The sequence below is a fragment of the Pleurodeles waltl genome, chromosome 4_1 (genome assembly GCF_031143425.1).
Source record: "Pleurodeles waltl isolate 20211129_DDA chromosome 4_1, aPleWal1.hap1.20221129, whole genome shotgun sequence".
Classification (NCBI taxonomy): domain Eukaryota; kingdom Metazoa; phylum Chordata; class Amphibia; order Caudata; family Salamandridae; genus Pleurodeles; species Pleurodeles waltl.
The window spans coordinates 19,885,468-19,910,314 of NC_090442.1; the positions used below are offsets into that span (position 1 = coordinate 19,885,468).

General features: G+C 49.8%; 1 pseudogene; it reads right to left on the reverse strand.

The window, feature by feature from the left end:
* The window catches only part of LOC138286924 (zinc finger protein 850-like), a 173,802-nt pseudogene that overhangs the window by 6,187 nt on the left and 142,768 nt on the right, over positions 1 to 24,847 (reverse strand).

The window sequence follows — 24,847 nt, forward strand, 5'->3', positions numbered from 1 at the left end:
GTCACGTTTGTAAAGGAGTAATCCCATCCACCAAACTCTAAGTCGGGCTCATAGTGCTGTCAATTTAGTGCTGAGGAGGCTGCTCTGTGGCTGGAAGGGCATTTGGCAGAGCAGGAGGAAGGGTCGATCGTCCACGGGTGATTGCAGCATTTCAACCTTTAGGCATTTCTTATAGCCAGGTTTACCTCATTTCCTTTACATCCCCCCACTTCCCACACACTCTCCTATATCTGCATACTTACTCTACATGGCTCACTGTTAGCCAAAGCAGAGGAGCAACTCAGTGCCTGCACACAGCAACAATCAGGTAATGGCCTGAAAGTCAAACGGCCATGGTTGGCAGTACGGGGATCACAAGCTTCTTTTTTAGAAGCTCGCCTGGCAGGTACGAATAGAAAAGGTGTACAGGTAGGTGCTTGTGAGGTACAAACAGAGGAGTTGCAAAGGTAGGTGCTTATGGGGTACAAACAGAGGAGATGCACAAGTAAGTGCTTATAAAATACAATCAGAGGTGCAAAGGTAGGTGCTTATGAGGTACCAACGGGAACAGTGCACAGGTAGGTGCTTGTGAGGTACAAACAGAGGTGGTGCACAGGTAGTGTGCCATGACAGCGCAACCGGTTTAGTCCTCTGGTGTGATAAATTCCAATGGATTCTGGGAATTGTGGTCTTTTTTTACTATATTTAACTTGGCTGCTCTACAGACAAGTAAAGCATAATGCTCACTTCTGTCTTTAATCAAACTGAGAACTAGCAACACTTAAAACTTGAGAAAATCTGAATTCTGAGCATTAACGCAATGTGTGTCATGGGTAGTTCATCCTGGGACGAGAACATAATCAGACTGCAGAAAAGAAAGTGAGAAGAGAAAAGTGGGAAGAGAGTAAAAGGGCAAAAGAAACCCAGCATCTCCTAGGTTGCAGTCTTTAAAAAAAAAGATCAAATACAGAAGTTAGTCAAGAGGTGTTTTTTGAGCTCTGATTTTAACACTTGCAGGAGAAACTGGGTCAGAACTGAACCGTTAGTGGGTCCCAAATACTCAGGGCAGTATCAGCGAAGGATCCTTTGATGTGTTGCAGGGACGCTGAACATATTAAAAACAGGCCCCCTTTGGGAAGGCAAAAGCAGGTTTACTTTTGCAGCAGGAAGAGTAGCTATCCCCATACAGGTAGACAACTGATCTCAAACGGCTGCTCGCAGGCAGCCACTTATATATTTACATGAACAATGCGTCCTACAGAAAGTCAACTAATAGATTACTGAACAGTCACATATTTGTTACAAAAACATCACAGCACCTGTGTCCTCAAACTCCTAACCTTTTCTCTGCACATTCTTCATTATAATTCTAACAATGCTTAACAAACCATTTATTTGCTTCTTTCATATGCACGCGTGTGTGTGTTTTATTTTTCTGCTCCCAAGACTTCTCATCAGATTCTGTGTACTCTTGGCTTACTCTATCTCCTGCTCTTTTTCCTTCAGTCATGTTTCCAATTTACCGAAAACAAAGAATATGTGGCTGTATGCTGTGACCATAAATTCCTCAAAGCTTACAAACAGGTTTCCTTTAACTAAGACCTTGCTGATCATGCACTCTATTTACGAGTGAACTCTTCACCTGTCTTGCATCATTGTGGAACTGTTCTTTCACCACATATAACTGTAACGATCTCTACTATTGTCTGTGATGGCGCAACTTCTTCACATTTTGTTTCCTCTCTAACATTGGGTCCACGCCTGTCAAATAAGGGAACATGAAAAAGAGATTAGCAACTTGGAGTTCTAATCTTGTTGGATAGCTCAGGCCTTCATGAAGAGATGGCGGTGAGTTTATTTACAGAGACAGTGAGGGATACAATATGCTGATCACCCACATTGAACAAGGCATCCGTGACCTGGGAGAGGATTGTGGTTAGAGAATGTTACCTGTTAGATTCCAAGCAACAAACTCAAAGAGGGCAGCCGAATGCCAAACATTCAACCCCAGAATGCATTTTTATGAGTCGGGGCACAAGAGTGAGTATGTTTACATTTTGGCTCTATACTTTTCCCAACTGATTCCAGGATACTGCATTTCCTATACATCTAATTGTGCACGTTATGAAGTGCAACTACTAGGAGGGAGGTTATGTTAGGAGTAGAAAATATGAAACGACCAAGTAGGAAAAGTGAGAAATCCCCAGAAATGTATGGGGGTGAATGCTTGCATTGTTCAGCATTCCGTCCATCATGTGTTTTTTTTCTTTTTTTTCTTTTTTCACCCTAATTGGGAAGGGTTTGGGGAACAGGATCAAGACTGGTTTGCATATGGCTTGGTCCAAACTGGGGTGGCGTAGTGGGGGAAAAAACGATGGATGAAACACAGATCTTTGTGACTGGGGGTGAATGTCTGCATTGTTCAGCATTCTGTCCATCATCTGTTTTTTTTTCTTTTGTCACCCTAAGTGGGAAGGGTATCCCAGATGTGGGTCCCATGCTCACTGTGCCACTGGATTCAAGCTAGCCTGGCTGATGAAGGGTGATACCCTGAAACCGGACACAGGATGCTTGTTTCCGATCCAGGGAAGACCTGGCTTGGCAGTTCAGGCTGGACTATTCCCAAGGGGAACAGGGTCAAGACTGATTTGCATATAGTTGGGTCCAAACTGGGGTGGAGTGGTGGGCAAAAAAACAATAGATTAAGCCCATTTCCTTGTGACTGGGGGTGAATGTTTGCATTGTTCAGCATTTGGTCCATCATCTGCTTTTTTTTTTTTTTTTTTTGGCTTTTATCGCCCTAAGTGGGGTCCGGCCGCCTGGGCGTGGTGCTCTGCTGGGTTGGGTCTGCCGGAAGGGTGGCCTGGACTGCTTGCGTCCTGCTATAAAAAGAGGGTGGGCCGATAGAGGCAACCTATGAGTGGCAGAACAGAGGACTGGGGGCAGCTTGGTTTGAACTGAGACATCTCAGAGGGGTCCATCCCCCTCTTATGAATATGGGACGAAGTGAGGAGTATTGGCCCAACTTGGCAAAGCAGCAAACTACTGGACACTGGTGAGTGGCTGGAAGGTACCTGGGCCCCAGGGGCTTCTACTCAATAGATACTACAGTGATCTCAATAACTTTGGCTTTGTGGGTGACCTGTAGTGTGTGGTGAGGCCCAGGGACTGTGGGGCAACTGTGCAGGAACCTCTGGAGGAGACCTACTTGTGGCTGGGTGGAGGGGTGGCTCCTGGCCATCCTGCCCCCCGTTGGTACTGAATGGCCAAAACAAGCAGGTGGCCCCTTTACAGGGGAACACCAAGGAACATTATACCACCTCTGCCCCTCTCTCAAAGCGCCAAACAGGAAATGCTGGGCAGAGGGAGAAAGATAATGCGGGGGTGCCTGTGAAGGAGCTATCCCGGGCTGAACTCCTTGCCACCATACAGGGATCTGGGGTGGCTCTGAAGGGGAAAATAGAATCCGTGCCCTTGGAGGTGAATCACCTTTGGGAGGACCTTAGAAAGGTCTCAGACAAGGTCAAGGTGGAAGAGGGCTCAAAATTGTGGAACTGTAGAAAGAGTGGGCCACATTGCGCAAGCAAGTGGCGCAGGTTACATCTAGATCCGGAAAGCTGGAGGCCAGGGTTGAGGATGCTGAAGGCAGATCGAGACAAAATAATGTCCGCCTTCTCAGGTTCCCGAAGAGAGAGGAGGGCGGTACTGAGCAGGCCTTTGTGGATCGATGGATCAGGGATATGCTGTAACCTGTGGGGTTATCCTCCATGTTCATCATAGAATGTGCCCACATGGCACTGGTTGCCCCTCCAAAGCCTGGGGTGCCTCCCCGGCCGTCATTGTTCGTATCCTAAACTACAGAGATTGAGACTGTCATAAGGGCAGCCTGTGAAACCAATAATGCTGTTTTTGAAAATCATAAGCTCTCTATTTATCCGGACTACACCAATAAAGTACAAAACTCGAGAAAGAGCTACTTTGGAGGTGGAAGCCAAGCTTCGATCCATGGGCGTGAGGTATTTGTTGCTCCACGTTGCATGCCTGCGGGTCATTTCGGGGGGGTAAGTCCCATTTTTTTTTACCTTCCAGACAAGGTCTGGAGGTGGCTTGAACTGTGGGATAAGGTGCCACCTAGGGTTCTGGGTCGGGCCTAGCCTCCTTGGGATCAGAGCGGGTGCACAACACTGACAGGATGGGAACTTTGTCGACCTCGGTCGGGAAGGACCATCTCAGGATTGAGGTACAACCGGATGGTACAATGGCTGTGGTCTATCTGAATCCTGCTCCGGAACTGGTGAGAGTGGTGCGGGAGCCAGAATCGGGACGGCCATGAGTGGAGATGCTGGTTGAGGTGTGCATTGCGGGCAATTTTTCTACTGTTTGTATTCTGCAAAGCACATTCATGTGATAACTGTATTTGCTGTTTGGTTGTTGTGAGGGGGGGCAGGGGTAAGGCTGCATCGCAGGGCCTGTTATTAATGCTGGGCAGGGGTGGACGGGGACTGGGCACTTGTTGCCTAGTCCTATAACCTTAATGAGTGTACTCATTGTTTTCTTGGTTTTGGGAGTGGGGGGTTGCTACGTCCACGGTTGTGGTAGCTTTAGTTCTTGGGGGTTGAGGGTTTAGGCTGTTAGTCCTGGCAGCATATCTACAGATGGATCTACAGTATATATTGTTCTTTTTGTTATACTGTCTATCCGGGGTGAGCAGGGGAGTTGGGGCTGTTTATAACTGTGCATGTTTGCTTTTATTGCAGTGCAAAGGACAATGGACCTTAGGTGGTCATGGGAGAATTACTCCAACCCCATAAACAGGAGAGGCTTACAGGTGGGGGGATACCTAGGCTGCTAAATATAGTGTCATGGAATGTCCGAGGGTTAAATAATTATTCCATGCACTAAAGAGTGCACTCCTTTCTTCGATGTCATAAGACACAGATAGCATGCTTACAGGAAACACATATGCTGGATGACGAAGCTCAGAAACTAGCTAAGAAGTGGCGGGACAGTTGTACAATACATCATATTTCTCCTATAAACGGGACGTGGCAGTGTGGGTTGCACCGGTGGTCCCATTCCACACATCTTATAGTGAGGCTGATGTGGAGGTTAGGGGCTTGTTACTTCAGAGGACACTGGATGTAAACTGTAAACTTCACACTTGTATAGCGCACTACTCACTGCTGTGGAACCCCTCTTGGCTTTTCCGTGTGAGGCGCCCACTCCTGTTCACCCCCAGGGTGAAGCCAGGCATCCAAGCGCTGTCAGGGCCGTTGTGGAGATTAAGCAATCGATTGCCCAGAGTTACAGAGTGGGACCCAGTAATTAGATTAGGCAGGAGGCGAGAATTATCTGGTCCAAGGGAATTGAGCCCTAGACCCGCCGAGGCGGGAATTGAAACCTGGTCCCGGGCCAGATCTCTGTATCAGGGTCTGCCGCTCTAACCATTGTGCCACACTTCTCCACCTATCACACAGTTAAACCCCTATGCTCCCAACAGTGATGATCGTTCCTTTTTTGACAATATTTTGGAGCTGGTTTAAGCTCTCCCGTTATTTGGATGTGGGATTTTAACTGCATCATAGATGGGGCGAAGGACCGACATCCTCCACGCTGGGGCACTAAGCCAATGATGGTACGTTCACTTACTTCTGGTTTGAACAATTTTGGCTTATGGGGTGGCTGGAGGGGGTTGCATCCAGAGGGTAAGGAATATACATACCACCCAAAGACGCACAAAACGTATGGACCAATGTTTACTGGGAGACCAGAACTATTCCCGGGTGGTGGGGGTGACACACTTGGGGAGATTTCTGTCTGATCATGCCCCGGTGCACTTGTGTTTGTGCTGAGGAGCAGGTGTCGTGGGGGGGGTGAGGATTTGCCGTATGCCTTCATAGCTCCTGACTGATAGTGCTTCACGTGATAACAAAGTACCTGGAAATTGATTGGAGCACCATGGACACCGTGGCAATTGAATGAGAGGCAATGAAGGATGTGGCAAGGGGACCGACCAACACTGCAGCCACTTCACCTACAAGAAACATACTGAGTACCACCGCACCCAACAACCACCCCGCCGATGCTGGAGCAAAGTTACGGAAAACCAGCTTACCAACGTCCTCGCCCAGAACCCACCCCCGACTCCACCGACCCAGACACCGCTGCCCACAACCTCACCCTGTGGATCAACGACTGCGCCAACACACTTGCGCCACTCAAAAAACCCACCGACAACCAAGCCAGAAGAAAAGCCACCTGGTTCACCGACGAGCTCCTAAACTCCAAACGCGACTGCTGGAAGCTAAAAAAGGAATGGCTCCTCAAACGCACACCTGACAGCCTCACAGCCCACAAGGACGCCACCCGCAAGCACCACCAACTCATCAGACAAGCCAAACGATCCCACTTCAAAGACCGCATGGACAACAACGCACACAACAGCAAAGAGCTCTTCAGCATCATGAAAGAACTCTCCAATCCCAGCACCAACATCAACGACATCCCTCCAACCCAAGAACTCTGCAACGCATTGTCCACCTTCATCCACCGGAAGATCACCGACATCCACAACAGTTTCGACGCCACTCCCACGCCAGACCCCACCCCCGAACACTCCACCTGTGCAAACTACCTGACCTCCTGGACCAACGTGAACGGCACAGAGACACGCAAGATCATGAACTCCATCCACTCAGGATCTCCGTCAGACCCCTGCCCCCACCACATATACAACAAAGCCGACTCCACCATCTCCCCCCAACTACGGAAGGTCATCAACATCTCCTTCGAAACAGCGACATTCCATGAAAAATGGAAACACGCCGAAATCCGCACCCTCCTCAAGAAGCCCAAAGCAGACCCCAACGACCTCAAGAACTTCCGACCCATCTCCCTACTCCCTTTCCCAGCAAAGGTGATTGAACAAATCGTCAACACACAACTAACCAGCCACCTCGAAGACAACGGCATCCTAGACCCCTCCCAGTCCGGCTTCAGATGAAACCATAGCACCGAAACCGACCTTCTCGCCGCCACAGACGACATCAGACACCAAATGGACAACGGCAAAACTTCAGTCCTCATCCTCCTGGACCTATCTGCCGCCTTCGACACAGTCTGCCACCGCACCCTGAAATCACGCCTCCACGAAACCGGAATTCAAGGAAAAGCTCTCAACTGGATCGTCTCATTCCTCTCCGGCAGAACCCAGAGAGTCCGCCTCCCCCCCTTCCGCTCCGACGCCACCGACATCATCTGCGGCGTCCCCCAAGGCTCATCCCTCAGCCCATCGCTGTTCAACATCTACATGGCCCCCCTCGCACAATTAGCCTGACAACACAACCTCAACATTCTCACCTACGCTGACGACACCCAGCTCATCCTCTCACTCACCAAAGACCCGCGCACCGCTAAAACCAACCTCCACGAGGGAATGAAATCCATCGCCGAATGGATTAGAAACAGCCGTCTGAAACTGAATTCGGACAAGACGGAGGTCCTCATCCTCGGACCCACCCCCTCCGCCTGGGACGACTCCTGGTGGCCCACCGCACTAGGAACCCCACCGACACCATCCAACCATGCTCGCAACCTGGGCTTCATCCTTGACTCCTCCCTCACCTTGTCTAAACAGGTCAACGCAGTTTCCTCCTCCTGCTACAACACACTCCGCATGCTCCGCAGAATCTACAAGTGGATCCCGACAGAAACAAGAAGAACAGTGACACAGGCCCTCGTCAGCAGCAGGCTGGACTACGGCAATGCACTCTACACAGGCATCCCAGCAAAAGACCTCCTACGCCTCCAACGCATCCAAAACGCCTCCGCCCGGCTGATCCTCAACGTACCCCGCCACAGCCACATCTCCCACCACCTGAGAAACCTTCACTGGCTCCACTTGGACAAAAGGATCACTTTCAAGCTTTTTACCCACGCTCACAAACCGCTCCACGACACCGGACCAGCCTACCTAAACAACAGACTCAGCTTCTACACCCCACCTGTCAGCTCCGCTCCACTAACCTCGCCCTCACCGTCGTCCCACGCATCCGAAGAAAGAAGTCCTGCGGCAGATCCTTCTCATACCTCGCTGACAAAACCTGGAACACCCTCCCCACCAACCTGCAACTGACTCAAGACCTATTCACCTTCAGAAGACTCCTCAAGACCTGGCTCTTCCACCATTAACACCAGAGGTTCCCCCACATACTACATATTAGGAACTCAGCTGAAGTCTAGGTTACAAGCCGAAGGGACATTATAGCAGTGCTGGCTGAGTACTTGAAAAAGGTCACTCATGTGGGCTCACAGGTGTCCGATGAGACTATGCAGGAATTCCTGGGACAGTTTGATCTTCCCCGGTTGGCACCGGACAGTTGGAGGGAGCTGGACAAAGATATAATGTTGGAGGAGGTGCGGCTGGCTATAACCGCATTACAGAAGTCCAGAGCGCCGCGGGGTGGTTCTCCAGTAGAGTCCTACCATGCTTATTCAGCCCTGCTACGGGAAAAGCTGCTAGGAGTGTATAAGGAGGCATGCCAGAGGGGCATTTTGCTTGAATTGATCCTAGATAGTAACGTCAAAATCCTTTGTAAGATATTAGCCACTAGACTGCGTGGAATAATTTGGGGGCTCGTCCATGAAGACCAATGTCGTTTCATACCGGGCTGAAGTGCGTCCTTTAACTTACAACGATTAATTCATGTTTTGCATGAAACCATGGACGAGGCGCAAGATCTGGCCTTGGTGTCCTTAGACCTTGAAAAGGCTTTCGATATTGTGGAGTGGAAATTTCTGATGGCTGTATTACGAGGAATGAGGTTTGGCCCCAAGTTTTGCCCCTGGGTGCATTTGCTTTACACCGAGTCCATCATCCGTGTTTGAGTGGGGAGTGAACTTTCAGATTCCCAGGTGGTGGGTAGGGGCACCCAACAGGGATGTCCCCTATCGCCACTTCTTTTTGCCTTGGCAGTGGAGTCATCAGCCTGCTGCTTCATAGGGAGATGGATGCCTGGGGAATTTCGGTTAGCCGATATACCAAATAATTTCGCTCTACCCGGATGATGCACTGCTATACCTCAGGTCACTGGATGAATCTGTGCCCCTGTTGACAGAGTTTGGGGTCACCTCGGGCCTGCGGGTGAATGCACAGAAATCACTTTTGTTTCCCCCAGGTTCACTTAGCAATAAATCACTGGACAGCCTGCCAGAGGTGGGACTTCGTTGTGAGCTTCAGCGCTTCTGGTATTTAGGAATCTGGGTCACCGACACTGAGGCGGCACGTGTGACGCAGAACGTATAGAGGGTTGTGTCTGGTCCGGCTCGCTTGATGTCATTTTGGAGCAACTTGCTATTGTCAGTAATGGGTAGAGCAGCAGTTGCTAAGATGGTGTTTCTCCCACGTTGTCTCTAGTTGGTTCAGAATTCGTTGTTTCCTTTGGCCCCTCAACTGTTTGCTCGACTAGACAATCTGTTGATTTCCCTGGTGTGGGCTGGGCGCCACAGTAGGGTGGCCTTGATTACACTTTCCCGGGACCTAGAGGAGGGGGTATTGGCTATCCCAGTTATCAGGCTGTATTATTATGCAGCAGAGTTTCACCATGCTTCGAGGTGGCTGGTGGACTCGGACACGTGGGAAAAATACCTTTTCGACGGGATGCTTGCCACTGACACAGTAGCCAAGGTCCTGATGAGAGGTGGGCGTTCAGATCAGGATCTCTCGTATCTGGTCCACACCACTGCAAAGCTGTGTGAACAGGGAATTAAGAAGGTACTTTGTCGAGCCCCATTTGACAGGCAGTTGAAGCAATAGAAGATCATATATCCACGGAACAATGGAGAGCAGGGGGCTGCTTGGTGGTAGGGGATTTATATCCCAATGAGTCTTTCTTTTCATTTCAGGAAGCATGGGAGGCAATTGCACTGGGCCAAACTTGAGAGTGTTGTGAGGGAGGTGTGGCGGAATTACCCGGCAGCTCCACAGACATCCAGAGCATTAAGTGGGCTGGGTTGAGGGGGGGCATTCAATTACTTTATTCTATAGGGCTTTCTGGGAGGATGTGGGGAGGAAGCCCTGTGCTGCACGGCAAGCATGGGAGTGGGAGCGTGGGAGGCTGCTGACTGGACTAGGACATTATCTTTGGTATGCACTGTATCCTGAAATAACAGATACAAACTCCTGCTTTTTAACTTTGTGCATCGGACATATGTAACACCATATCGCCTGATTAAGATTGATCCCACTAGGGGAGCTAGCTGCACCCTCTGTGGTACACGGGATGGTTCCTTTCTTCATTTGGCATGGTTCTGTGAGGGGGTGGAGCATTTCTGGAGAGGGGTGGTCCCTAAGATTGTGGAGACTATGGGCATAGAGATTGCACTGACACCACTGGCTTGCGTACTTGGAGTAGTGACTACACCTAAAGGGTGGAAGATTCTGCATACATTGGCACAGCTGGCTCTTTTGTTAGTGAAATGTAGGGTGGCCATAGGCTGGATAAGCTCCAGGATACCCCTGGTTGATCAATGGTTCCGGGATCTCCTGGAGTGGGGAGTAAGGGCCAGATGTACCAAAGGATTTTACCCATTCTGTGTCTATGGGAAAAACCTTTCGTACATATGGCCCTAAGTGAGGAACAACATATGCGGTCAGCACATGCAGACCCTATGGCCGAAATGGACTTGGAGGCCTGGTGTCAATTACTTGATCAATTTACGCAGGGTGAAGCTTCAAGTTCTACAGCCAACACTGACACAGAGGATTGATGGTGGTGGGTAGGCTGCTAAGTGTTATGAATAAGACAACCAACTGTGTTTAGCATGAATTCTGTAGGAAGCTGGCCCGGTGTGTGGTTAGGTTAGTGAAGTGTAGGCAGTGTCTAGAAACCAGGCTCTCTAGAGGTAGCTGTGGATAAGCAGCCAAGGCTTATCTAGGAGACATGCAAACCTCGTACAAAACCACTGTAGTCACACAGCACAACACAAGAAAGAAAACACTCAGTTGTAGAAAAATGAAGGTACGTCATTTTTGGAACACAATACCACAAATTACTAGAAGGGCAACCCTCCAATAGGAGGTAAGTAATACACTAAATATATACACTAGTCCTAGCAATCAGAAATTGGCATTGTCAACATCAGGACAGTGCGCGCCCTACAGGCAACAAAAATGCAAAAAAACTGTCTTTCTGCAAGAGCATAATTGTGTTTATATGCAGTATGTTAACCTTTTGCATTGCAGAGTTTAACCTTGAAAAACACTATTAATGATGTTTGCAATAACTGTTTATTTGCAAGGTACTGCTGCAGGCTTACTGAGTGTGTTAGGGTGTGGTCCCTTTCTAGGACTTTCTAGAAGCTTTCCCTGCAGCATGACTGGGTGTGGTTTGTGGGCTGGGCCAGACTCTATATAAGGAAGCCAGCCCAGCTCCACATGCTCACTATTCAGAGGTCCCGGTGCAGAGCAGCTGCAACTTTCTGAGCTCCCGTTCTGGAGGCCTATCTTGATGTTCCAGGCCTGCCCTCATTATATTGGTGATCCTTGAGCAGGGCGGTAAGGCGGAGGTCGGGCTGGTCCCACGACCCTGTTCTCAAAGACTTTCGAGTTTTGGGCCTACTTGTGAAACTTTCAGTATGCATGATCGTTTCCTGGCATTTGCATATTCTTGTTCGAATCGGCAGTGTGCACGATTCATTCCCAGCATGTAAACCTTGACATTCAGATCTGCAACAGTGTGCGCGATCATTTCATGGCATTTGCATAGTCTTGTTCGAATCAGCAGTGTGCGCGATTCATTCCTAGCATGTGAATGTTGTCGTTCAGATCAGCAACAGTGTGCACGATCATTTCATGGCATTTGCATATTCTTGTTCGAATCGGCAGTGTGCGCGATTCATTCCTAGCATGTAAACCTTGACCTTCAGATCAGCAACAGTGTGCGTGATCATTTCATGGCATTTGCATATTCTTGTTCGAATCGGCAGAGTGCGCAATTCATTTATCTCATGTAAAACGTGGCATTCAGATTGGCAACAGTGTGCGCGATCATTTCATGGCATGTGCATATTCTTGTTCAAAATCGGCAGAGAGCGCAATTCATTCATCTCATGTAAAACTTGGCATTCAGATCGGCAACAGTGTGCGCGATCACTTCATGGCATTTGAATATTCTTGTTCGAATTGGGAGAGTGCACGATTCATTTCTCTCATGTAAACCTTGGCATTCAGATCGGTATCAGTGTGCGCGATTGCTTCATGGCATTTGCATATTCTTGTTCGAATCGGCAGAGTGCGCGATTCATTTCTCTCATGTAAAACTTGCCATTCAGATTGGCAACAGTGTGCGCAATCATTTCACGTCATTTACATATTCTCGTTTGAATCTGCAACAGTGTGCGCGATTCAACCCTGGCATAAAGCGCTTGGCTCTTAGTTTAACAGTGTGCGTGATAATTTCATGGCATAGAAAACTTTGATGTGTTGTGTTTGTTTAGGTGCACATATTTATCCCGAGCTTTTAGATTTTCTGTGAAGATGCTTAATTCAAAGTGCGATATTCTTTGTGCATATTAAGTCCCTAGTACAATGCCTGTTGTTTTCAGGGAATGTTTCAGATAGCTTTTGTCCTCATTTAAAAATGCAATGTTTGTTCTGAAACATTATTCCAGAAGGTTCTTGTATTCTAGACAGTATGTGATATTTCATGAAAAGCTCATATGAAACATTGTATTAACCCATTCTTGATTGTTTCCAGGTACCTAGATTTCTTGAGGTCTAGATATAGTCATTTCTTAGATTATCCATGGTTACAGTATGAGAACTCTTAGAACCATAGTCTATTGAAAGTCAATGTGATTATATCTTGATATTGTGTTGTTTAACCTCTTGCTTCCTACAGGTCTCCTTGCCAGCTGTTCCCTACCTAATCCCCTTTTCGCCCACTGTGACTCTCTCAGGCTCTGTGGTATTTCTATCAGAGCTTTGGGGCTGTCTAGTGGTGGACATGTTGGGAACAGGCGCAGGCCCCGAGGATCTGGTCTCCCTGACAGGCATAGAAAAGGTTAGAAAACAGTGCAAATAGCAGCAACCAATAGTGATCCTAGGGGGAGCACAAACCATATACTACAAAATGTAATGCGAACACAGGACTCCCATCTAAGTCAGTGGAATGTGTAGTGGGGAGCTGGGAGTATTAGAAAACCACAGAGGTACATAACACAGTACCCCCCAGCGACCAGGAAAGCAGGATTAAATCACTGGAACTCCCACAAACCACCCAAAAGGAGGAAAAGAAGAAAAAGAAGACACCCAGACAAGACTGCAAGAAAACCAGTGGTGGATTCCTGAAGAGAGAATACCTGTAGAGAGAGGGGACCAAGTCCAAGAGTCACAGTGGAGTCCAGGAGGAGTAGGACCTACTACCCACCGAGCTGTATTTGCTGGAGTTAGTCCACGGGGATGAAGAAGAGGTGAACTTTGCAGTCCTGGAGCCGGAGAAGAGTTCCTGATGGATGCAGATGATGCCCCACACTGGAGTGAAGATTGCAGACAGGTGTCAGTGCAAGAATTCCACCAACAAGCCTTGGGAAATGAAAACTCACAGTTAGGGGCAAAGCGGGGCTCCCGGGGACCAGCAAGGCCCAGAGGACTCAACCCAGGAGGGGGAGTCACAGGGGACCCTCAGTGTCATACAGAGTTCACGGGAGCAGAGGCAGCACCCTCAGGAGTCCCACAGGATGGGGACACAGGAGTCACAGAAGGAGCCCCCCACACTGCCGGAGAAGCACACAGGGGTCTGTGCTTTGCAGAAAGGGCTGCTGGGGGCTGGAGCTACACGTCGCCTGAAGATCCCCTGGAGGAGATGCAAACAAGCCTTGGGAGCTGCAAGAGATGCGGTGTACTGGGGTACTGTCCTGCGTGGGAAGGCAAAGGCTTACCTCCACCAAAGTGGGATAGCTAGCAGAGAGGACCAAGAGGACTACTCCGGACCACCACCCGTGATGCAGGATACACGCAGCTTAAGATGAGGGGAGATCCACGCAGCCGGCCGTCGTTTGCTGTAGGTGCCTGCGGTTGCAGGGGAGTGATTCCTTCACTCCAAGGGAGATTCCTTCTTATTCTTTTGCAGGCTGAAGAGTTGCTGACTTCTGAGGATGCACGGCCGGAAAAATGTTGCAAAGCTGGCAGGAGACGTGGAAACGAAATTGCAGAACAGTCTTCTTCATTGTTTGCAGTGTTGTCGGTTACCAGAGGGTCCAGTAGCAATTCCAGTGGCCAGAAGTTGAAGTAGAGGTTGTAGAGGAATCCTTCTATAGCCTTACAAGCCGAATCTGAGGAACCACCCAAGAGAGAGACCCTAAATAGCCCTGAAAGGGGGATTGGTCACCTAACCAGGTAAACACCTATCAGGAGGGGGCTCTGACGTCACCTGCCTGAACTGGCCACTCAGATGCTCCCAGTTCCCTGCCAACCTTGGAAACATGATGGCAAAATGCAGGGGACAATCTGGAGGAGCTCTGAGCACCACCCCTGGGGTGGTGATGGACAGGGGAGTGGTCACTCCACTTTCCATTGTCCAGTTTTGTGCCAGAGCAGGGACTCGGGGTCCCTGAACCTGTGTGGACTGGTTTATGCATGGATGGCACCAAATGTGCCCTTCAAAGTAAACCAGTGGCTTGGGGAGGCTACCCCTCCCAAGTCAGTCACACCTATTTCCAAAGGGAGCGGGTGTTACTGCCCTCTTCTAAAGGAAATACTTTGTTCTGCCTTCCTGGGCTTGATCAGATCAAGCAGCAGGAGGGAAGAAACCTGTCTGAGGGGTGGCAGCAGCTGGGCTGCCCGGAAAACCATGTAAGACTGGTAGTATTAATGCTGGGGGTCCTCTAAGTACTTCCAATACTTGCAACAGTATTTGGGTATGATTCCGACATGTTTAATACCAAACATGCCCAGGTTCGGAGTTACCATTATGTATCTGGACATAGGTAGTGACCAATGTCCAGTATATGTGCAAAATTGCATCCCCACACTCACAAAGACCAGAAAAATGGATCTGGAGTTTGTGGGGGCACCTCTGCTAGTGCTGGGGTTCTCTCACACACAGGTACCTCCACCCCGCCCTCTGGGCTGAGAGGGCCTACCATAGGGGTTACATATGCGGTGGCAGGCCTGCAGAACCCTTTGCATGGGCTCCCTATGGGTGGCAGAGTAACTGCTGCAGAACATAGGGATCCCCTGGAACATCAATGGCCTGGGTACCTATGTACCATACACTAGGGACTTACATGGGGGACAAGTATGCCAATTGTGGGTAGAAAAAGGTACAGTTACCAATTTAGAAGGATGAAAGCATAGTCACTGGAGTCCTGGTTAGCAGGATCCCAATGAACACAGCCAAACACACTGACAAAGAGGCCAAAACGTGGGGGTAACCATGCTAGAAAGAGGCTACTTTCCTACAACCCCCCACCCAAACACAGGACAATAATGCTAACCTTGGCCAGTTGATACTCTATTGTCTAAGTGGTGATACATGGAGAGTATTTCTGCAGCAGAGTGGTTACTCCCATTATCCTCCAATATGTGGCACTTTCCCTGTGGGGAGGTGGACCACCCTGTTTGTTAACTTTTCCCTGAAGTATATTTAAAGTGTAGGCCCTGTGATTCCCTATGTTTAAGGTGTAGTAAAAGTGATAGAGCAGGGCAGGATGACTGTCCCTGGGGTTCTATGTTAGGACAGGGTTGCTGTCCTAAGGGTTGTAAAGCTAGACGGGGTGCTGTCTTAGCAGCGCTAGAGCAGGACAAAATAAGGCGCCAAAAGGCTCTAAAGGGGGGACAGGGTTGCTGTCCTAAATGGGGTAGAGCAGGACAGGGTTGCTCTCTTAAAGGCTCTACAGAAGGGTGTCAGGGGTGGTACAGGGTGGCTGCACCAAAGTTTCTCTGGGAGGGCAGGAGAGCTACTCCAGGGTTTCTAAGACAGGGCAGGTTTGCTGTTCTGTCTTAAGTTCCTCACAGAGGGGTACTTTTACCCATGGGAGTCAGCTGTGGCAGCTTTTGGCTCCTGTGGTACAAGCTCCACCCTGGGGGTTGTATCCCCTCTCAGAGGAGTGGGATCCTTAGTGGGATGGTGGGCAGGGGATAATTTGGTATCCTGCATGCATGTGTTTTTAAGGGTGTCCTGGCCATTATTCCAGGCTCCAGGGTGCCATTATTCAAGGCTCCAGGGTGCCTTCCCTACTTTGCTCCTTAGTGTGCTTAGACAGTAAAGGGAGCAAATGTTTGGGGATGCCCAGCATGGCTGCATGAGAAAGGAATTCTACCTCAGCCCAATCTGAGGTCTCCAGGTCATTCCCTAGGTGACACTCAACAGGTAAGTTAGGAGAGACTACCACTTGTTTAGGGCTAGTAACTCCACCCCAGCTAAATTGTACCACAGCTAAGGGGAGGGTCCCAGTGGAGTTATTAGCATCAGTGACTAATAGGCGTTGTGCAGGTGACACTAACTTTTCAGTTACTATTGTGACACTGGCACCTGTGTCTCTGTAGGCCTCAGCCTCAACACCATTTACCAGGGTGTGCTGCTGGTACCTACCCATATTGAGGGGACAAGCAGCTAGGGTGGCAAGGCCAGTGCCACCCTGGGAGACATAAACTGTCTTAGGGGTCTCTACACCTACCCCAGATTCCACTATGGTCCCAAATGTTAACCCAACTACACCTTTGGGCTGACTATTGCCAGTAGTCCCACCACTACTACTACTAGGGGCACTAGGAGTGGAAGTGGCGGTAGTAGTGGTGGAAGGCTCAGGGCTTTTACCAGGACAGGAGCTGTCACTGGCCTACGGCCTTCATTTCTGCACACATAGCACCAGGGATTTTTATTATGTGCAGAGGAGGAAGAGGTTTTAGTCTCATCCCCAGAGGAGTTATTTTTTATCTTTGTCCCCACCCTTGTCCTGAGACTTACCTGCTTCCCTTTGTAGGAGGCTGGACTGGCTTGTAGTGAGTACCTAGGGGTACTTGCACCTTGCACCAGGCCCAGTTATCCCTTATTAGTGTATAGGGTGTCTAGCAGCTTAGGCTGATAGATAATGGTAGCTTAGCAGAGCAGCTTAGGCTGAACTAGGAGACGTGTGAAGCTACTACAGTACCACTTAGTGTCATATGCACAATATCATAAGAAAACACAATACACAGTTATACTAAAAATAAAGGTACTTTATTTTTATGACAATATGCCAAAGTATCTCAGAGTGTACCCTCAGTGAGAGGATAGGAAATATACACAAGATATATATACACAATACCAGAAATATGCAGTATAGTCTTAGAAAACAGTGCAAACAATGTATAGTTACAATAGGATGCAATGGGGACACATAGGGATAGGGGCACCACAAACCATATACTCCAAAAGTGGAATGCAAACCACGAATGGACCCCAAACCTATGTGACCTTGTAGAGGGTCGCTGGGACTATTAGAAAATAGTGAGGGTTAGAAAAATAGCCCACCCCAAGACCCTGAAATGTGAGTGCAAAGTGCACTAAAGTTCCCCAAAGGACAAAGAAGTCGTGATAGGGGAATAAGGCAGGAAAGACACAAACCAACAATGCAACAACGCTGGATTTCCAATCTGGGGTACCTTTGGAACAAGGGGACCAAGTCCAAAAGTCACAAGCAAGTCGGAGATGGGCAGATGCCCAGGAAATGCCAGCTGCGGGTGCAAAGAAGCTTCTACTGGAGAGAAGAAGCTGCGGTTTCTGCAGGAACGCAAAGGGCTAGAGACTTCCCCTTTGGAGGACGGATCCCTCTCGCCTCGTAGAGTCGTGCAGAAGTGTTTTCCCGCCGAAAGAACGCCAACAAGCCTTGCTAGCTGCAAATCGTGCGGTTAGCGTTTTTGGACGCTGCTGTGGCCCAGGAGGTACCAGGAGGTCGCAAATTGGACCAGGAGGTAGAGGGGACGACGAGCAAGACAATGAGCCCTCTTAGCAGCAGGTAGCACCCGGAGAAGTGCCAGAAACAGGCACTACGAGGATGCGTGAAACGGTGCTCACCTGAAGTCGCACAAAGAAGTCCCACGTCGCCGGAGAACAACTTAGGAGGTCGTGCAATGCAGGTTAGAGTGCCGTGGACCCAGGCTGGACTGTGCACAAAGGATTTCCGCCGGAAGTGCACGGAGGCCGGAGTAGCTGCAAAAGTCGCAGTTCCCAGCAATGCAGTCTAGCGAGGTGAGACAAGGACTTACCTCCACCAAACTTGGACTGAAGAGTCACTGGACTGTGGGGGTCACTTGGACACAGTTGCTGGATTCGAGGGACCTCGCTCGTCGTGCTGAGAGGAGACCCAAGGGACCGGTAATGCAGCTTTTTGGTGCCTGCGGTTGCAGGGGGACGATTCCGTCGACCCACGGGAGATTTCTTCGGAGCTTCTAGTGCAGAGGGGAGGCAGACTACCCCCACAGCGTGCACCACCAGGAAAACAGTCGAGAAGGCGGCAAGATCAGCGTTACAGAGTTGCAGTAGTCGTCTTAGCTACTATGTTGCAGTTTTGCAGGCTTCCAGCGTGGTCAGCAGTCGATTCCTTGGCAAAAGGTGAAGAGAGAGATGCAGAGGAACTCGGATGAGCTCTTGCATTCGTTATCTAAGGAATCCCAAGAGACAGAGACCCTAAATAGCCAGAAAAGAGGGTTTGGCTACTTAGGAGAGAGGATAGGCTAGCAACACCTGAAGGAGCCTATCACAAGGAGTCTCTGACGTCACCTGGTGGCACTGGCCACTCAGAGCAGTCCAGTGTGCCAGCAGCACCTCTGTTTCCAAGATGGCAGAGGTCTGGAGCACACTGGAGGAGCTCTGGGCACCTCCCAGGGGAGGTACAGGTCAGGGGAGTGGTCACTCCCCTTTCCTTTGTCCAGTTTCGCGCCAGAGCAGGGCTAAGGGGTCCCCTGAACCGGTGTAGACTGGCTTATGCAGAATTGGGCACATCTGTGCCCAAGAAAGCATTTCCAGAGGCTGGGGGAGGCTACTCCTCCCCTGCCTTCACACCATTTTCCAAAGGGAGAGGGTGTAACACCCTCTCTCAGAGGAAGTCCTTTGTTCTGCCATCCTGGGCCAGGCCTGGCTGGACCCCAGGAGGGCAGATGCCTGTCTGAGGGGTTGGCAGCAGCAGCAGCTGCAGTGAAACCCCGGGAAAGGCAGTTTGGCAGTACCAGGGTCTGTGCTACAGACCACTGGGATCATGGGATTGTGCCAACTATGCCAGGATGGTATAGAGGGGGCAATTCCATGATCATAGACATATTACATGGCCATATTCGGAGTTACCATTGTGAAGCTACATATAGGTAGTGACCTATATGTAGTGCACGCGTGTAATGGTGTCCCCGCACTCACAAAGTCCGGGGAATTGGCCCTGAACAATGTGGGGGCACCTTGGCTAGTGCCAGGGTGCCCTCACACTAAGTAACTTAGCACCCAACCTTTACCAGGTAAAGGTTAGACCTATAGGTGACTTATAAGTTACTTAAGTGCAGTGTATAATGGCTGTGAAATAACATGGACGTTATTTCACTCAGGCTGCAGTGGCAGGCCTGTGTAAGAATTGTCAGAGCTCCCTATGGGTGGCAAAAGAAATGCTGCAGCCCATAGGGATCTCCTGGAACCCCAATACCCTGGGTACCTCAATACCATATACTAGGGAATTATAAGGGTGTTCCAGTAAGCCAATGTAAATTGGTAAAATTGGTCACTAGCCTGTTAGTGACAATTTGAAAGTAATGAGAGAGCATAACCACTGAGGTTCTGGTTAGCAGAGCCTCAGTGAGACAGTTAGGCATCACACAGGGAACACATACCTATAGGTCACAAACTTATGAGCACTGGGGTCCTGACTAGCAGGGTCCCAGTGACACATAACAAACATACTGAAAACATAGGGTTTTCACTATGAGCACTGGGCCCTGGCAAGCAGGATCCCAGTGAGACAGTGAAAACACCCTGACATACACTCACAAACAGGCCTAAAGAAAGAGGCTACTTTCTCACACCCTTTTCTTGTCTTTGTTACCCCCTGTGTGAGCTTTTCTGCTGACTCTTGTTCTGACCCATCTGTCTGCCTTCTTTCCCAATTCTTGGGGAGACGTCAGATCTGAGTCTACCAAGTACTGGTGCAACAAATCAGACACACAATTGTTAAGTATATGCTCTCTGAGTATGAGATTGTATAAGCCTTCATATTCAGTGACCTTGCTACCATATAACCAGCCTTCCAAAGCCTCCACAGAGCAGTTCACAAAATCAACCCAATCCTGAGAGGACTCTTTTCTGGTCTCCCTGAACTTTATTCTGTACTGTTCAGTGGTCAGACAAAACCCATCCAAGAGAACAGACTTTCAAACTGTGTAATTATCAGCATCTTCCTTCCTGACAGTGAGGAGTCAATCTTTCCCTTTGTCAGAGAAGGAGAGCCGAGGGATAGCAGCCCACTGCCTCTGGGAGACCCTCTGTACTTTGCAGGCCCTTTCCAGAGCAGAGAACCAGTAGCGAATCTCATCCCCCACCTTGAAGGGGGGAACAACTTTACTAAGGTTGCTAAAACAACCCCTCAGCCTGAGGCATCTCCTGGTGGCCCACTGCCCCCGGAAGCGCTCGGGCCCCCACCGACCACACCTGGAACCTCGGATTCATCCTTGACTCAGCACTCTTGATGAACCGTCAAGTCAGCGCAGTCTCCTCAGCCTCTTTCAACACCATGCGCATGCTCCGGAAGATCTTCAAATGGATCCCAACCGAATCCAAAAGAACAGTCACCCAGCCCCTCGTCAGCAGCCGCTTGGACTACGGCAACGCACTCTACACCGGAACCACGACCAAGTTACAGAAAAGACTACAACGCATCCAGAACACCTCTGCCGTCTCATCAAAAACACCTCCAAACACAGCCACACCTCCGTCCTACTGAGAGACCTGCACTGGCTCCCAATAGACAAGAGAACCACATTCAAAGTTCTCACACACGCATACAAATCCCTCCACGACGCTGGACCAGAATACCTCAACCAAAGACTCTACTTCTACACGCCCACCAGGCAACTCCGCTCCGCCGACCTCGCCGGCGTCCCACGCATCCGGTAGGCCACAGCCAAAGGAAGGTCCTTCTCCTACCACGCCGCCAAGCCCTTTAACTCCCTGCCTATCCACCTCAGAAGATCTCCCACTCTATCACAATTCAGAAAAGACCTCAAAACTTGGCTCTTTAGCTGATCCCCTCTGACCTTCACTTACTACTCACCCACCCCAGGGCCTTGAGACCCTTACAGGTGAATAGCCACACTTTACAAATACATCGATTGACTGATTGATTGATTAGAATCAAAAGAGTCCTCCCTGACCCTAGGTTCCCTGAAACCAAACCTGTTAGCACCATGAGGTACTAACCCCAACCCTTGCCTCTCTCTCTCTCTACTGCCAAGGCCTCCCTATCTAGGGTTAGCTGTTGCTGTTGCACCCTCAGCTTGGCCTCCTCCAGCCTCAGTTTCCTGAGCTCCCTGTTTAAGGAGTCCTCTTCTGGAGTTGGGCAGCCTGTCCCCTTAGATACTGAGTTGACATGAGAGTGGGCAGAGGAGGATCTGTCCCTAGTCCTACTTACCCTCTGGACTAGCCATCTGGGTACAAAGTGGGGCCTACTGACATGGCCACCTTTGGCACTACCTGTACTGCTCCCAGCTTTGTTACACTAGCGGGTTTACTAGAGACCATGTGATTCTCCGAGGGACTCTCCTGACACTCCTCAGTGTCCAGATCCTCTCTTTCTAACACTGGGGGGCTAGAGTCTACATCCTCCTCCCTCTCCTCCTGGCAACCAGCTTGGTCTTGGTCATCCTGGAGGAGCGGGCCTAGGAGCAGACTTTTGTTAGGGTTCCTCCCTGTCTTCAGTTTCCTACTCTTACACACTTCCATCAGTTCCTGAAAGGTAAGATCCTCATAGTGAGAACCCATAGTCTGAGATGTGCTAGGTGCTGAAAACATGTTTGTCTTAGAGTGGTATAGAGTGTGCCTAACCTCCCTAACTTCTAGTCTCTCTCAGAAAAGTTTGGAGCAAGGGCTGTGCATAGACCCCTCTCTTACCCAAACCCCAGAAACTATGGCCCTCATTATGAGTTTGGCAGTAAATACCGCTGAATGCCGTGCTGGTGGCCGGCAAAAGACCGCTGTGGACGCCAGACACTTGCAGCCATATTCCAACTCCAAAATAAAAAAACGCCAGTAAATACCCAGGTATTCGACCCCGCCAGGCCGAACGACGGCAGGATACATGTGCCTGAACCCGCCACTGCAAGAATAATTCTGACTCACAAATCAGCACAGCGGTCATTCAACTGTGGTATGCCACTGGAGGTACGGACTGCCGCGGCCACAAAATAGTCTCACCAACAACAACACCCCATGTTGGACATTTAGAAAATCCCACATACACACACTTCACACACCCAAACACACCACTTAAAAACACACACCCACAATACCCACAATCCCTAGCTATGCCTACCTGCTCCCACACAACTCCCAGCCAACTGGAAAGAGACACAATGAACTCAAGACACACTTTTGCATTCCCCACACGCCTCATACAACTCACAAACACACAAACACGCATCCCACAACAGCACCTTCACACCTGTCCCCAACTCACTCACACACTCCACTACCCCAAGCACCACCACCACACCACAGCACACATCTCCCCATATAACCCACTATGGCACCCCCTAAGAGCCCTAGTTTCATTGACAGGGAGTTGGTGGAGGAAATAATCAGGGTGGAGCCACAGCTGTTCGGTGGACAGGGCCAGCAGACATCCATAGCTAGGAAAATGGAGGTATGGGTGAGGATCGTCAACAAGGTGAATGGAGTGGGAAGCCGTACCTACACAAAGGAAGACATCAGGAGGAGTTGGAATGACCTGAGCGAGAAGGAACGGTCCATGGCATCACCACACCAGCTTGCCATCCAGAGGACTGGCAGTGGTCCCTCACCACCTCCCCCCCAAGTTGACCGAGAGGGAGGAGAAGGTCTTGGACATTGTGCATCTGGAGGGCCTCACTGGAGTCACTGGAGGACTGGACTCTGGTAAGTCACTGACACACCCCTCCCACCACCTGCAGCTTAAATGCATGTTCCTCCTCCCCTTGTAACTACCCCAAAACACCCATCTCCAACCTACCCCACTAACCCCCACACCTATCGCCTGCATGCTCACTCATACCACTAACACCTACCCAAACACTGTGCACACAACCACCAGTCCCTTCATGTAACGCATGAAACACTACAAGTCCCACAATGCATCACCCATCCCACTAATATCTATGCACTGCACCCATTACAAAGCGAGTCCTGCATGAAGATATATGGGGATGTAAGCACAAGAAACAGGTGGCAGATGCTGACAGGGACATGGGAATGACAGGAAAGAGGACATGAACAGAAGGAAACACATGCCACTGTTAATGTGTGACAGCATATCACATATGCAATGTCCACTATCAACAACTAACTGACTGTCAATAAAGTGTATTTCTACTTCACAGGTACTACTGCTCATGGCAGTCGCCAGGAGGTGGCAGGAAGTGCCAGTTCCCCAGCAGAAGAGGGCCCCAGTGATGACTGTCCAGTGGGATGTCTGGATCTAGATGACCATCCCGGCCCATCTGGTACCTCTGGTCAGTTACCCACTAGAGGCCCCACCCAGCCCACCAGACAGTCCTGCACCACTCAGCCACCACCTACAGCTGTGGCCCAACGCTCCTAAACCAGCATCCCTGGGTCAACTAATGTGTGCTCACCTATACAGGGACCGGAGTCACCACCTATCATCAGGCAATAGACACAGGGGGCCTGGCCTAGTGGGAGGTCATCTGTGGGCTGGGGGGGAGGCGGGGGCAAACCAGAGAAACGACAGGACAGGAGGCTATTTCCCAACTCCTGGTAGTATACCACCACTCCCAGGATGGGATGGGCCAGATACTGCCATCTTTGAAGGAGATTGAGAAGCTGCAGAGTGAACATCATCAGGAGGCCATGGAGCAATGGCAGGCCCACAATGTCACCATGGCCTCCATCAAAGGGGTGCTGCAGGACATGACAGCATTCCTGCGTGAGATCTCCACCTGCATGCAGGCTCCTTCCACAAGCCACGAGACACCCCAGCATTCCGCATCTGCTGCTGGTAGTGGACTGGTGCCCTGTCAGGGGACTCACAGGACACCAGCACCCCTTCCTCTGTAGCCCACGAACACCCTGCAAAAGTGTCCAGCAAGCCAGTCATCCCTCAGAGACTGTAGCCAAGACCAAACCCACCACCAGGAAGTGATCCTCTCCTGAATTGTCTCCCTTGTGTGCCACTGACACACCTTGTTGGCTTTCTACTGTCATTGCTCCATTTTCCAATGGCCCATGGGCTCTGAACCTGTGCGACCAACAGCTGTGAACACCAAACTGCCAATTTCATTCCACCATCTGTCCACTCCCTTGCATCTCCCCATCCCTTATGTTGATTCACTTAATAAACACTGTACAATCACACCCAATGTATTTGTGCTTTATTCACTATGCATGCGATGAACAACTTTATCAATGTGACAAGTTGAAACAGCACCTGGATTTGGCTAGCCTGATAGTTTGCAGGTATGCTTCATTCCAAATCTGTGAAATAGGTTCCTAACGCTTGCACCAGGAATGTTCAAATCCTCCATGTACAAGGCATGGCAAGGGGAATCCCAACAAAGAAAGACCTGTGAGGAACAGGTTTGTAGCACACATTTAGGTACAGTTTGTTACATGACATGTGTACCTGCTTTGTGTCCAAAGTG